The sequence below is a fragment of the Chiloscyllium punctatum genome, chromosome 9, assembly GCF_047496795.1.
Source record: "Chiloscyllium punctatum isolate Juve2018m chromosome 9, sChiPun1.3, whole genome shotgun sequence".
In the NCBI taxonomy this organism is placed as follows: Eukaryota; Metazoa; Chordata; class Chondrichthyes; order Orectolobiformes; family Hemiscylliidae; genus Chiloscyllium; species Chiloscyllium punctatum.
The window spans coordinates 25,118,487-25,130,792 of NC_092747.1; the positions used below are offsets into that span (position 1 = coordinate 25,118,487).

Consider the following 12,306-nt stretch of genomic DNA (forward strand, 5'->3'; position numbering starts at 1 on the left):
ATAGACTGGAGAGTTGAGCGGAGAAGTGGCAGATGGAGTTCAATCCAGGCAGATGTGAGGTCATGCACTTTGGAAGGTCTAATTCTAGAGCGAACTATACTGTAAACAGAAGAGCCTTGGGAAAAGTTGATGAGCAGAGACATCTGAGGGTTCAGGTCCATTGTACCCTGAAGGTGATTACACAGGTGGTTAGTGGTCAAGAAGGCATATGGTCTGCTTGCCTTCATTGGATAGAGTATTGAGTATAAGAGGTGGCAGGTCATGTTAAAATTGTACAAGACTTTGGTTCAGCTGCATTTAAAATGCTGTGTACAGTTCTGGTTGCTACATTATCAAAAAGATATAGATGTTTTGGAGAGGTTGCAGAGAAGGTTTACAAGGATGTTGCCTGGTATGGAAGGTGCTAGCTCTGAAGAGAGGTTGAGTTGGTTAGGATTGTTTTCATTAGAAAAAAGGAGATGGGGGGGGGGGGAGGTGGTGCCTGATTGAGGTCTACAAAATCATGAAGGGTACAGACAGAGTAGATAGGGATAAGCTGTTTTCTTGGGTGAGGGATTCAATAATGAGGGGTCACGCGTTCAGGTGGGGAGGAGAAAAGTCTAAGGGGGATACATGCGGAGGGTACTTTACACAGAGGGTGGTAGATGCCTGGAACGCCTTGCCAGCAGAGGTAGTAGAGGCAGGCACGGTAGATTCATTTAAGGTGCATCTGGACCAGTGCATGAGTAGGTGGGGAGCAGAGGGATACAGATGCTTAGGAATTGGGCAACAGGTTTAGACAGTAGCTTTGGATCGGCATAGGCTTGGAGGGCTGAAGGGCCTGTTCCTGGGCTGCAAACTTTCTTTGTTCTTTTCTTTTTGTGATTTATTATTCATTCTCCCAGACTGACCTTTACCCAATCCTTTGTCTGCCCAACTGTTTTTCTCTCATTGGCTCTATCTCTGCCAATCATTTACTCCTCCCCATTGCCCAACCCTACCTTCCACGTGAGTTCCAACTTTTTCCTAGCTACCATCAGTTCTGAGGAAGAGTCACTGGACCCAAAACAAGAGAGTAAATAGAGAAAGGGTTAATCCACTAAAGGATAAGGCTTTCTCTCCACAGATGCTGCCAGATCTGCTGAGTTTTTTCAGAAATTTGTTTTTTTTTCCTGATTTCCAGTGTCCGCATTTCTTTTGGGGAGTTTTTCTTATGTGTGTTACCATTTAACCTGAAATTTGCCAGGCACACAGAATAAGTTTATCAGTACAGACATAGGTGCCAACAATGGCTTTTCTGAGCCAGTGATTTTTTTCTTTTGACTTTAGTAATCATCAGTTTATTACACAAATTAATAATTTTGAATGTACAGGCTCCAGGAGAGCCTTTGTGTCTATAAATGTACACCAGTTCTGTCATGAATGTTTGACCTTGCATCAGATGAGGCTTCTAAGATTAGTTAATAGAATCAAAATCTTAATTGTCTGTTGGAAGGTGTTTGTGAACTAACTTTTTGGACCCCTTCTCTTTTAATGATCGTGCTATCTGAAGCTTTTATCCAGTCAGATTTTTAAAAAACCCACAGAATTCACTTCTGATTCGTGACACACAACATTATCAGAGCCATGTTTGTGGGCAGCACAAAAGAAACATGGGGAATTTAGTTAAGAAACATATTCAAGATTTCCTGTTGCAAAATAAATTCACTGGGTTTGGCAAATATAAACATACTTTATCTGCCTTGGTTGCTTGTTAAAGGTTGACGAAAAGTATGTTCCAATCTTGTAACTTTAGTGCATTGTTATCTTTTTTTAAAATGAGACAGTGATGTAATGGTAATATGACTGGATTAATAATCCACAGACCCAGACTAAATCTCTGGGACAAAATCTGGAGTTAAAATCTGATCAATATTGGTAGTGCCAGAACATTACCACTAAACTTCACTTGAAACCCAACTGGTCTGATCTATGTGGCTACAGATGTAGCATAATGTACTATTAATTACCCTTTATATGGTTTTCCAGGCCCCCTCTGATCAAGGGCAAATGGAGATGGACAACATGTGCTGGCTTTGCCACATCACACAGAATTTTAAATCCTTTTTCTGGAGGTGACCTCTCTCTCCTTTTTGAGTTAATTTACAGCAACAGTGATGATACCAGTGTTAGGCAATAACCATCTCCAACAAAAGAGAATCTAGCCATCTCCCACTGATATTATCAAAATGCCTCACTATCAATATGGTGAGGGCTACCATTGACCAGCAACTGAATTGCTCAGCCATATAAGTATACAGTATGAACACAGTGGCTAAAAGAGCAGTTGGAGGCAAGGAACTCTGCAGCAAGTATTTTGACTCCAGTCTCTTCAATCCCTGTTCATCATCTACAAATATAAGTCAGGGGTGTGATGGAGCACTGTCCTCACCTGGGTGAATACAACTCCAACAACAAGAACATTGACCCAGGACATTGGCTGTCTGTTTGGTTTGTAGCCGATCCATCACCTCCATTATTAACTCCCTTTCCCACCAATGTGTGAAGATGGCAGTAGGTATCATTGATAAGATATACTGCAGCAACTCACCAAGCATCCATCAACGACAATTTCTGAACCTGCAACCTCCACCATCTATGATAATGGCTGCTGATGGACGGGAACACCACCTGCAAATTCTTCTTTCATACAGACACCTTCCTGGCTGTGACCTATATCTCTGTTCCTTCATTGTCATCGAATTAACAACACTGGATTTTGCTTCCTAATAACACTGTGAATGTCCCTACATTCCAAGCACTGCAATAGTACAAGAGAGCAGCTCACCAGTTGCCCTGAAGGAGCTGGGGATGGCCAATGAGGCCACGTTCCTTCCATGAACAGATTGACTGTTTGTCTAAAGATCAAATGTATGTCAATGGTTAGGCTAGCATTCTAAGGAATGAGGTCTTTAATGAGTTGCTAGAGGACTGTTGCCACTTAAAGAACCAAATACCTGGATGAATCTCCAAGTGTGCGTGACTGCAGGAGGGGGCAAGGCAGGAAACTCAATCTACAATAACTAAGCAGAAAGATTGCAACAATTTTAACCTGATGAAGATGATCAGCTCTGAAGAGTCATGTAGACTCTGTTAGCTTGCTGTCTCTCCACAGAAGCTGCCTGACCCACTGTGATTTTCAGCATTTCTTTGTTTTCAGCACAAATTCCAGCACCTGCACTAACTTGCTCCTCCCCCTCTGTGTCTCTCCCGTTAGCACTGCTGCCTCACGGCGCCAGGGACCCCAGATTCAATTCCAGCCTCTAGCGACTGTCTGTCTGGAGTCTGCACATTCTCCCCGTGTTTGTGTGGGTTTACTCCGGGTGCTCAGGTTTCCTCCCACAATCCAAAAATGTGCAGGTTAGCTGAATTGGCCATGCTAAATTGCCCATAGTGTTCAGGGGTGTGTAGGTTCGGTGCATTAGTCAGGGATGAATGTAGAGTAATAGGATAGTGGAATGGGTCTGGGTGGGAATTCCTTCGGAGGGCCGTTGTGGACTTATTGGGTCGAAAGCTCTGTTTTCACACTGTAGGGATTCTAGGATTCTGAGTCCAAAACTGACTCTTCCACAGATGTTTCCTGACCTGCTGAATTAATCCAGCACTTCGCTTTTATTTCAGGCTTCCTGCACTTACTGTATTATATTTTTGTTTTAGGTGCTGTTTTGCATGTATATTTGAATTTATTTACATATATGGCTCAAAGGTAGGGAGTTGTCTGAAAACAATTTACCTAACTTGAAAGCTGCTTAGTACACATGGTGTTATTGGAAATAGGAGCAAATTACTGCAGATGCTGGAATCTGTCCTGAAAACAAAAACTGCTGGAGATCACAGTAGGAAATGACTGGGAAGAAAAAGGTGTTAGAGGAACAATGCCCATGTGGAGGAGCTGATGTTGGACTGGAGTGGACAAAGTTAAAAATCCTGAAGAAGGGCTTATGCCCGAAACGTCGATTCTCCTGTTCCTTGGATGCTGCCTGACCTGCTGCGCTTTTCCAGCAACACATTTTCAGCTCTGATCTCCAGCATCAGCAGTCCTCACTTTCTCCCCTAAAAATCACACAACACCAGATTATTGTCCAACAGGTTTATTTGGAAGAATTAGCTTTCAGATTGCTACTTCTTTATCAGGTGGCCGTGGAACAGGATCTTAAGACACAGAATTTATAGCAAAAGATCAGTGTTGTGCAACTGAAATGGTACGTTAAACAAACCAAGATTTCTGTTAAGTCTTTCACCTTTTACAATGGGTTGCAGTTTTCAGTTCATTAATATGTAAATCCCAGAACAACTACTTTCCAGTCACATTCTCAAGATAACTTAAGGTTTTATATATTTTTTTTTTTAAAAAGTGACATCTCAGCTCAGACAATGCCTGACCTCGGTGGTGGGCAAGTTGTCGGAGGGAATCCTGAGGGACAGGATGTACATGTATTTAGAAAGGCAAGGACTGATTAGGGATAGTCAGCATGGCTTTGTGCGTGGGAAATCGTGTCTCACAAACTTGATTGAGTTGTTTGAAGAAATAACAAAGAGGATTGAGGGCAGAGCAGTAGATGTGATCTATATGGACTTCAGTAAGGTGTTCAACATGGTTCCCCAAGGTTAGATCTCATGGAATACAGGGAGAACTAGCCATTTGGACACAGAACAGGCTCAAAGGTAGAAAACAGAGGGTGGTGGTAGAGGGTTGTTTTTTCAGACTGGAGGCCTGTGACCAGTGGAGTGCCACAAGGATCGGTGCTGGGCCCTCTACGTTTTGTCATTTACATAAATGATTTGGATGCAAGCATAAGAGATACAGTTAGTAAGTTTTCAGATGACACCAAAATTGGAGGTGTAGTGGACAGTGAAGAGGGTTACCTCAGATTACAACAGGATCTGGACCAGATGGGCCAATGGGCTGAGAAGGGGCAAATGGAGTTTAATTCAGATAAATGCGAGGTGCTGCATTTTGGGAAAGCAAATCTTAGCAGGAATTATACAGTTAATAGTAATGTACTAGGGAGTGTTGCTGAACAAAACGACCTTGGAGTGCAGGTTCATAGCTTCTTGAAAGTGGAGTTGCAGGTAGATAGGATAGTGAAGAAGGTGTTTGGTACGCTTTCCTTTATTGGTCAGAGTATTGAGTACAAGAGTTGGGAGGTCATGTTGCAGCTGTACAGGACATTGGTTAGGCCACTGTTGGAATATTGCATGCAATTCTGGTCTCCTTCCTATTGGAAAGATGTTGTGAAACTTGAAAGGGTTCAGAAAAGATTTACAAGGATGTTGCCAAGGTTGGAGGATTTGAGCTACAGGGAGAGTTGCTCAGGCTGGGGCTGTTTTCCCTGGAGCGTTGGAGGCTGAGGGGTGACCTTTATATGGGTTTACAAAATTGAGGGGCATGGATAGGATAAATGGACAGTCTTTTCCCTGAGATCGGGGAGTCCAGAACTAGACGGCATAGGTTTAGGGTGAGAGGGGGAAGATAAAGAAGAGACCTAAGAGGCAACCTTTTCACACAGGGTGGTACGTGTATGGAATAAGCTTCCAGAGGATGTGGTGGAGGTTGGTACAATTGCACCATTTAAGAGGCACTTGAATGGGTATATGAATAGGAAGGGTTTGGAGGGATATGGGCCGGGTGGGACTAGATTGGGTTGGGATATCTGGTCAGCGTGGACAAGTTGGACTGAAGGGTCTGTTTCCATGCTATATATCTCTATGACTCTAATGCATTAAAGGTATAAGGTTAGAAACTGTATGTATCACAATCTTGAATCAGACTGGTTCTGTTTCCAAAGTAGGAGCTTCTTACATGTTTTGCCTGCAGATTGTGTGCTTTTTGAGCAAAATAGAATCTATCTGCAAATATAATTACGCAAATTCATCCCATAGACTTTTATGTGTATGTGTAGTATGTGTTCTTCCAGCCTCCTGCTTGTCCACTACCCACCTTTTTGATTGGGTGTTCTAGGCAGTCACTACTATTTATGTGAAAAACCTGCCTCCCACATCTGGTTTAACCCAACTTCCTCCCCACTTCCCCAATTTCCGCCCCCCCCCCCCCCCCCCCCCCACCATTGACCCAGGTGCCTTGAACCTGTGTCCTCTAGTAAGTGGCCCTTCCACCCTGGGAAATAGCCTCACACTTTCCATTCTCTCCATGCAATTTACCACCTTTTAAACTTCTATCAGGTCGCCCCTGAACCTCTGGTTCTGGTGAAAACAAATTCAGTCTATCCAATCTTTCTTCACAGCTAAAATCCCCCATAACATACAACATCCTGATAAACCTTCTCTGTACCCTCTCCAAAGCATCCACGTCCTTCTGGTAGTGTGGTGATAGAATCAAGGAAAACCCTAAAGCTTTCTAAATAGATATGACAGGAATAAAAGAATGACTAGAGTAAGATTACAGCCTGTCAAGGACAGTAGTGGGACATTGTGCATGGAGTCAAAGAGATAGGAGATTTTTCATCGTATTCACACAGGAAAAAGATAATGTTGTCACAAAGAATACTGAGAAACAGGCTATTAAACTAAGCAGGATTGAGGTTTATAAGGAGATGGGGTTAGGAATTCTGGAAAGTGTGAAAATAGATAAGCCCCCTGGGTCGGATGGGATTTATCCTAGGATTCACTGGAAAGCTAGGGAGGTGATTGCAGAGCCTTTGGCTTTGACCTTTATGTTGTCATTGTCTACAGGAATAGCGGAGGATAGCAAATGTTGTCCCCTTGTTCAAGAAGGGGAGTAGAGAACAACCCTGGTAATTTTGGGCCAGTGAGCCTTACTTCGGTTGTGGGTAAAGTGTTAGAATAGATTCTAAGAGATATGAATAATTTTGATTCGGGATAGTCAACACGGTTTTGTGAAGGGTAGGTTGTGCCTCACAAGCCTTTATTGAGTTCTTTGAGAAGGTGACTAAACAGGTAGATGAGGGTACAGTGGTGGTTGTATATGGATTTTAGTAAAGCATTTGATAATATTCTGCACAGTAGGCTATTGCAGAAAATACGGAAGCATGGGATTGAGGGTGACTTAGAGTCATAGAGATGTACAGCATGGAAACAGATCCTTTGGTCCAACCCATCCATACCGACCAGATATCCCAACCCAATCTACTCCCACCTGCCAGCACCTGGCCCATATCCCTCCAAACCCTTCCTATTCATATACCCATCCAAATGCCTTTTAAATGTTGCAATTGTACTAGCCTCCACCACTTCCTCTGGCAACTCATTCTATACACATACCACCCTCTGCATGAAAAAGTTGTCCCTTAGGTCCCTTTTATATCTTCGTGCCCCCCCCCCCCCACCCTAAACTTACACCCTCTAGTTCTGGACTCCCCCACCACAGGGAAAAGACTGTCTATTTATCCTATCCATGCCCCTTTATAATTTTGTAAGCCTCTGACGCTCCAGAGAAAACAGCCCCAGCCTGTTCAGCCTCTCCCCGTAGCTCAAATCCTCCAACCCTGGCAACATCCTTGTAAATCTTTTCTAACTTAGCGGTTTGGATCAGAAATTAGCTAGTTGTAAGAAGACAGGGTGGTTGTTGCTGGGAAATGTTCATCCTGGAGTTCAGTTACTAGTGGTATACTGCAAGGACCTGTTTTGGGGCCACTGCTGTTTATAGTTTTTACAAATAATCTAGATAAGGGCATAGAAGGATGGGTTAGTAAATTTGCGGATGACACTAAGGTCAGTGGAGTTGTGGACAGTGCTGAAGGATTTTGCAGGTTACACGGGGACATAGCTAAGCTGCAGAGGTGGCAAATGAAGTTTAATGTGGAAAGGTGAGGTGATTCACTTTGGAACGAGTAACAGGAATAGAGTACTGGGCTAATGGTAAGATTCTTGGTAGTGTGGATAAACCGAGCGATCTCTGTGTCCTTGTGGATAGCTCCCTGAAAGTTGCCACCCAGGTTGATAGGGTTGCTAAAAAGGCATATGGTGTGTTAAGCTTTTATTGGTAGAGGGATTGAGTTTTGGAACCAAGAGGTCATGGTGCAGTTGTAAAAATCTCTGGTGCTGCTGCACTTGGAGTATTGTGTACAATTCTGGTTGCCGCATTATAGAAAGGATATGGAAGCATTAGAAGGGGTGCAGAGAAGATTTACCAGGATGTTGCCTGGTATGGAGGGAAGGTCTTCTGAGGAAAGGTTGAGGGACTTGAGGCTGTTTTCATTAGAGAGAAGAAGGTTGAGAGGCAACTTAATAGAGACATACTAGATGATCAGAGGATTAGCTATGATGAAGAGTGCGAGCCTTTTACCTCTGATAGTGATGGCTAGCATGAGGGAACATAGCTTTAAATTGAGGGGTGATAGATATAGGTCAGCTGTCAAAGGTAGGTTCTTCACTCAGTAAGGGCGTGGAAAGCCCTGCCTGCAACAGTAGTAGACTTGCCAAGTTTAAGGGCATTTAAACGGACTGGATAAGTATATGGATGATAATGGAATAGTGTAGGTTAGATGGGCTTCAGACCGGTTTCACAGGTCAGTGCAACATTGAGGGCTGAAGGGCATGTACTGCGCTGTGTTGTTCTATGTTCTCCATCTAATGTTGGATACTGGGAATTCTGCAAGCACAGGCATATTTGTATGTATGGAAGCTACATATATTAATAGGCAAGGTTCTGTTGTTTGCTGAGAAAAAAAAACATGTACACACACTTTGCTTGTTTCAACTCAATATAATAAGCGACAACCATTCTCTGGCCAATCTTTCCTTAAACAATATGCTCATTCCAGGTGTCCACCTAATAAATATTTTCCCATTGCCAATGCATTTTAAAAGTTAATTTCTCAGGCCAATGCCTTGATCAGTCAGTGTCTTGGTTTAAAATTTGAACAAAGTTTGACCATTAATGAATTGATGCATTCTCCCTGGCAACACTTGTATCAATCAGAATGTACCTTTTTATACAGCTTAAATGTTGGTTTCCCTTTACAGTAGTATTGAATTGACAAATATAAGATGAAAATCTTCAACAAAAGGTGTGCTTTTCACAGCAAATACTCAAGGTCTGTACAACCAAATAACTATTTGGATTAGACTTCGGAAAACTCTAGTTAGGTTCAAGTTTTGTTTTACTTTTTGCTCCTGGCATGATTACTGGCCAGTAGATTAACTGTTCATTTTCTCACTGCTGTTTCTGGGATCTTATTATGTGAAAATTCTTTGTTTCCTCTTACATAAGTGACAGTATTTTCAACATATTTAGTCAACTTTAAAAGAACCTTCAGAACTGAAAGGCACAATACAAGCTTATTTGAGCTTTCTCCCCCTTTGACCAAGTGCAAGACCAGAAGTTTAATATTGTCTGATTCACTTGTTGCAGTTCACCACCTGTTGTGTTTTTCTATTTATTCGAGGGATGTTAGTGTCGCTGGCTAGGCTGGCATTTATTCCTCATCCGTGACTGCCCAGAAGGTGGCTAAGAATCAACCACATTGCTGTGGGTCTGGAATCACATGTAGGCCAGACCAGGAAAGATGGCAGTTTCCTTCTCTAAGGGACACTCTTGAACTAGATGGGATTTTCCCCGAATAATTGTCGATGAATTCTTAATACCAGATTTTGAATTGAATTTGCCATGCCGGATTTGAACCTGGGTCTCCTGAACATTTATCTGGGGCACTGGATTAACACTACAGCCATGTAACACTACAGTCCTCTCTTCTATTCCTGATTTTCTCAACTCCTCCTGAACTGATAACTTCAGTGGTCTCTGACAAAGGCTTCCACTATTCACTATCCTCCACGTCTGCTCTGCTCATCCAACATGACTTGACCCCTCCTTCCCTCACTGTTCTCCTTCCACCCCTATTCTGCAATCCCCAGCCCTGTTCAACATTCCCGATTTAGTGCAGGGGGAGGACAGAAGTAGAGTTCCATCTCCTCTTCTCTAACCAGTGCGTTCTACACCTTCCTCCCAAACTATGCCTTCCTCCTGTCTTTAAACCTCCTACCCTCTCCAACTGAAACCCTGTCCTTCCTGTGCTACACCTTTTCTATCTGGACTTCCTCAGCAATCCAGATCCTCTCCCCTACTCCAACCCGGACCTCCCACACCCCACCACGTTCTCTCCACTGTAAACCCCCTCCTCCTTGCTCAGACCCTGTCTTCCTTCCCCCACCCCACTCATTCCCTCTTCTGCAGCTGTTCCAGCCAAACTGACTCTCAACAGGATGCTGCCTGAAATGACACTTATCTTGCCCCTCTGGTATGACGCCTGCAGTCAAACATGTTACAGCTCAGCACGAGAGAGCCGCGTTTATTTGGTAATAACCGGATGATGAGACACTTGCACACAACAACAGCAACATTTTTTTTTAAAAAGAGGTAAAACTTCAACATGCAACCAATGGTCCATAGGTAGGGGAGGAAATAAGAAAAGTCCTTTGCTAGTAACCCTTGCACGCGATGCTGCGAGTGCAGGAGAGATACAGAGAAGCGAGTCCCGCCCCTATTGTTGCACTTCAGTGAGGCGGCCCCTGACGCTGTCTGTATAAGAGGTAGTGCTGGCAGGCAGCCGGGTGGAGATCTCAAACGGTGGGGCCATATTACAGCTGTACCCAGCGCCCTGTTCGTATACCGGGGCAGTAAGCACACACATCACTGTATTCTCTCGTAGGAAAAGGATTCATTTAGTTATCAGGTAATATATATTATCTCACAGTAGCCGGCAACTCGTTTTTCTTAATAAAACTGCTTTAAAAACTTTCTGGTAAAATTTGCTGATAACGCGTCTTATGCATATGTATTTGCATATTTTTTTGAAAAGTCTCTGGTTAAATCAAGATATGAGATTGTGTTTCGTATGTTTGAAACAAATTACAAAGTGTTTTTTTAAAACATCGGTTCATGTTTTCTGCTTATAATGGTGTTCAGTTAATGTTGTGTTTGGCCTTGAGGTGAGTTACACTCTGATGGTTAACACGCTAGTCCATTTTTAGAGTAACAGCAGTTGACTGTTTTAATTTCCTTTTTTTTTCAGAACCTTGTATTATGATCATTCGGCGTTTAACTTCTGAACTTTCTATGGAACAAAAGCAGAGCCAAAGTATAGTTAAAAAGAGTTTCAACGAGCGGGATACCTTTAGAGAACCCTGGACATCTCTTTGTTAGCTGCCCTGGCCCACTGGATCTGACAACAGGTACCTCCACACCATTTACTGTCTTTAACGGTGTTCCGGGGCGAGTTTAATGACAGTTAGCATTTATAACATTCAGTGTAAAGTTATATTTCCGTGACCCATGAGCTGGGTTCCTGGTTGATAATTGCCTGATTTAACCTTTTTTTGTGTGTGTGTGTGTGCGAAGTTCCTGTTGTGACTCATTTTAATCCGTTCCCTTCCCCATGACTCACGTTGAATATGTTCACTAATCAGCAGTTGCGGGAAGGGGGCACAAAATGTGAGGACTCAGATATTTTGACAGAATCCGTTAAAGTTGCAACATTATCGAGACATGAGCTAAAGGAATGCTATGTGGCCGTGAGGTGGGAGCTGTGGCGACATACTCGACCCACAGTGCCACCATCATTATATTCAACTCCCACGGGTGACTCCTCCAGAATTCTAGGCTGCGATTTTGTCTCCCATTTCACATCAAAGATTAGATTAGATTACTTAGTGTGGAAACAGGCCCTTCGGCCCAACAAATCCACACGACCCTCCGAAGAGCAACCCACCCAGACCCATTCCCCTACACCTTACACTACGGGCAATTTAGCATGGTCAGTTCACCTGAACTGCACATTTTTGGAGTGTGGGAGGAAACCAGAGCACACGGAGGAAACCCATGCAGACACGGGGAGAATGTGCAAACTCCACACAGACAGTTGCCTGAGGCTGGAATTGAACCTGGGTCTCTGTGCTAACCACTGTGCCACCGTGATTGCAATCATGCCACATTGATTCTACATTGAATCCTGACGCAGACCCAAATAATTTGTTTTTAAACTTTTACATGAGTGCAATCAAATTGTGTTTAGTTTGAGATTGTGCTGGAAATCACTGGCTCGGTTCTGGTTTAATGATCCTAGTCCTGAAGTGCTCAATAGAGCAGACTGCACCTGTAGAGGAAAAATAAACAATTCATTGTTTCAGGCTATTTCAAAACTGGCAAAGGTTAGAGGAAAAACTTGTGCTTTTTTAAAGCTGGTAAGGAAGGAAAGAGGCTGCAGTAGTTTGGGACATAGGAGTGATTAAATGACAAAGAATAGTTGATATAAGGCTAAAAGATAACAAAAGGTGACAAGCCAACACTGACACTTGGTTAATTGAAGG

General features: G+C 43.1%; 1 protein-coding gene across 1 annotated transcript in view; it reads left to right on the forward strand.

The window, feature by feature from the left end:
• Positions 1-10,512: 10,512 nt before the first annotated feature.
• Positions 10,513-12,306, forward strand: part of LOC140481218 (dicarboxylate carrier UCP2-like) — a 32,861-nt gene continuing 31,067 nt past the window's right edge. Inside the window, exons 1-2 of the mRNA XM_072577066.1 lie at positions 10,513-10,673; positions 11,013-11,172. The gene's annotated coding sequence lies outside the window, so the exon portion shown is untranslated. The remainder of the gene's footprint in view (positions 10,674-11,012; positions 11,173-12,306) is intronic.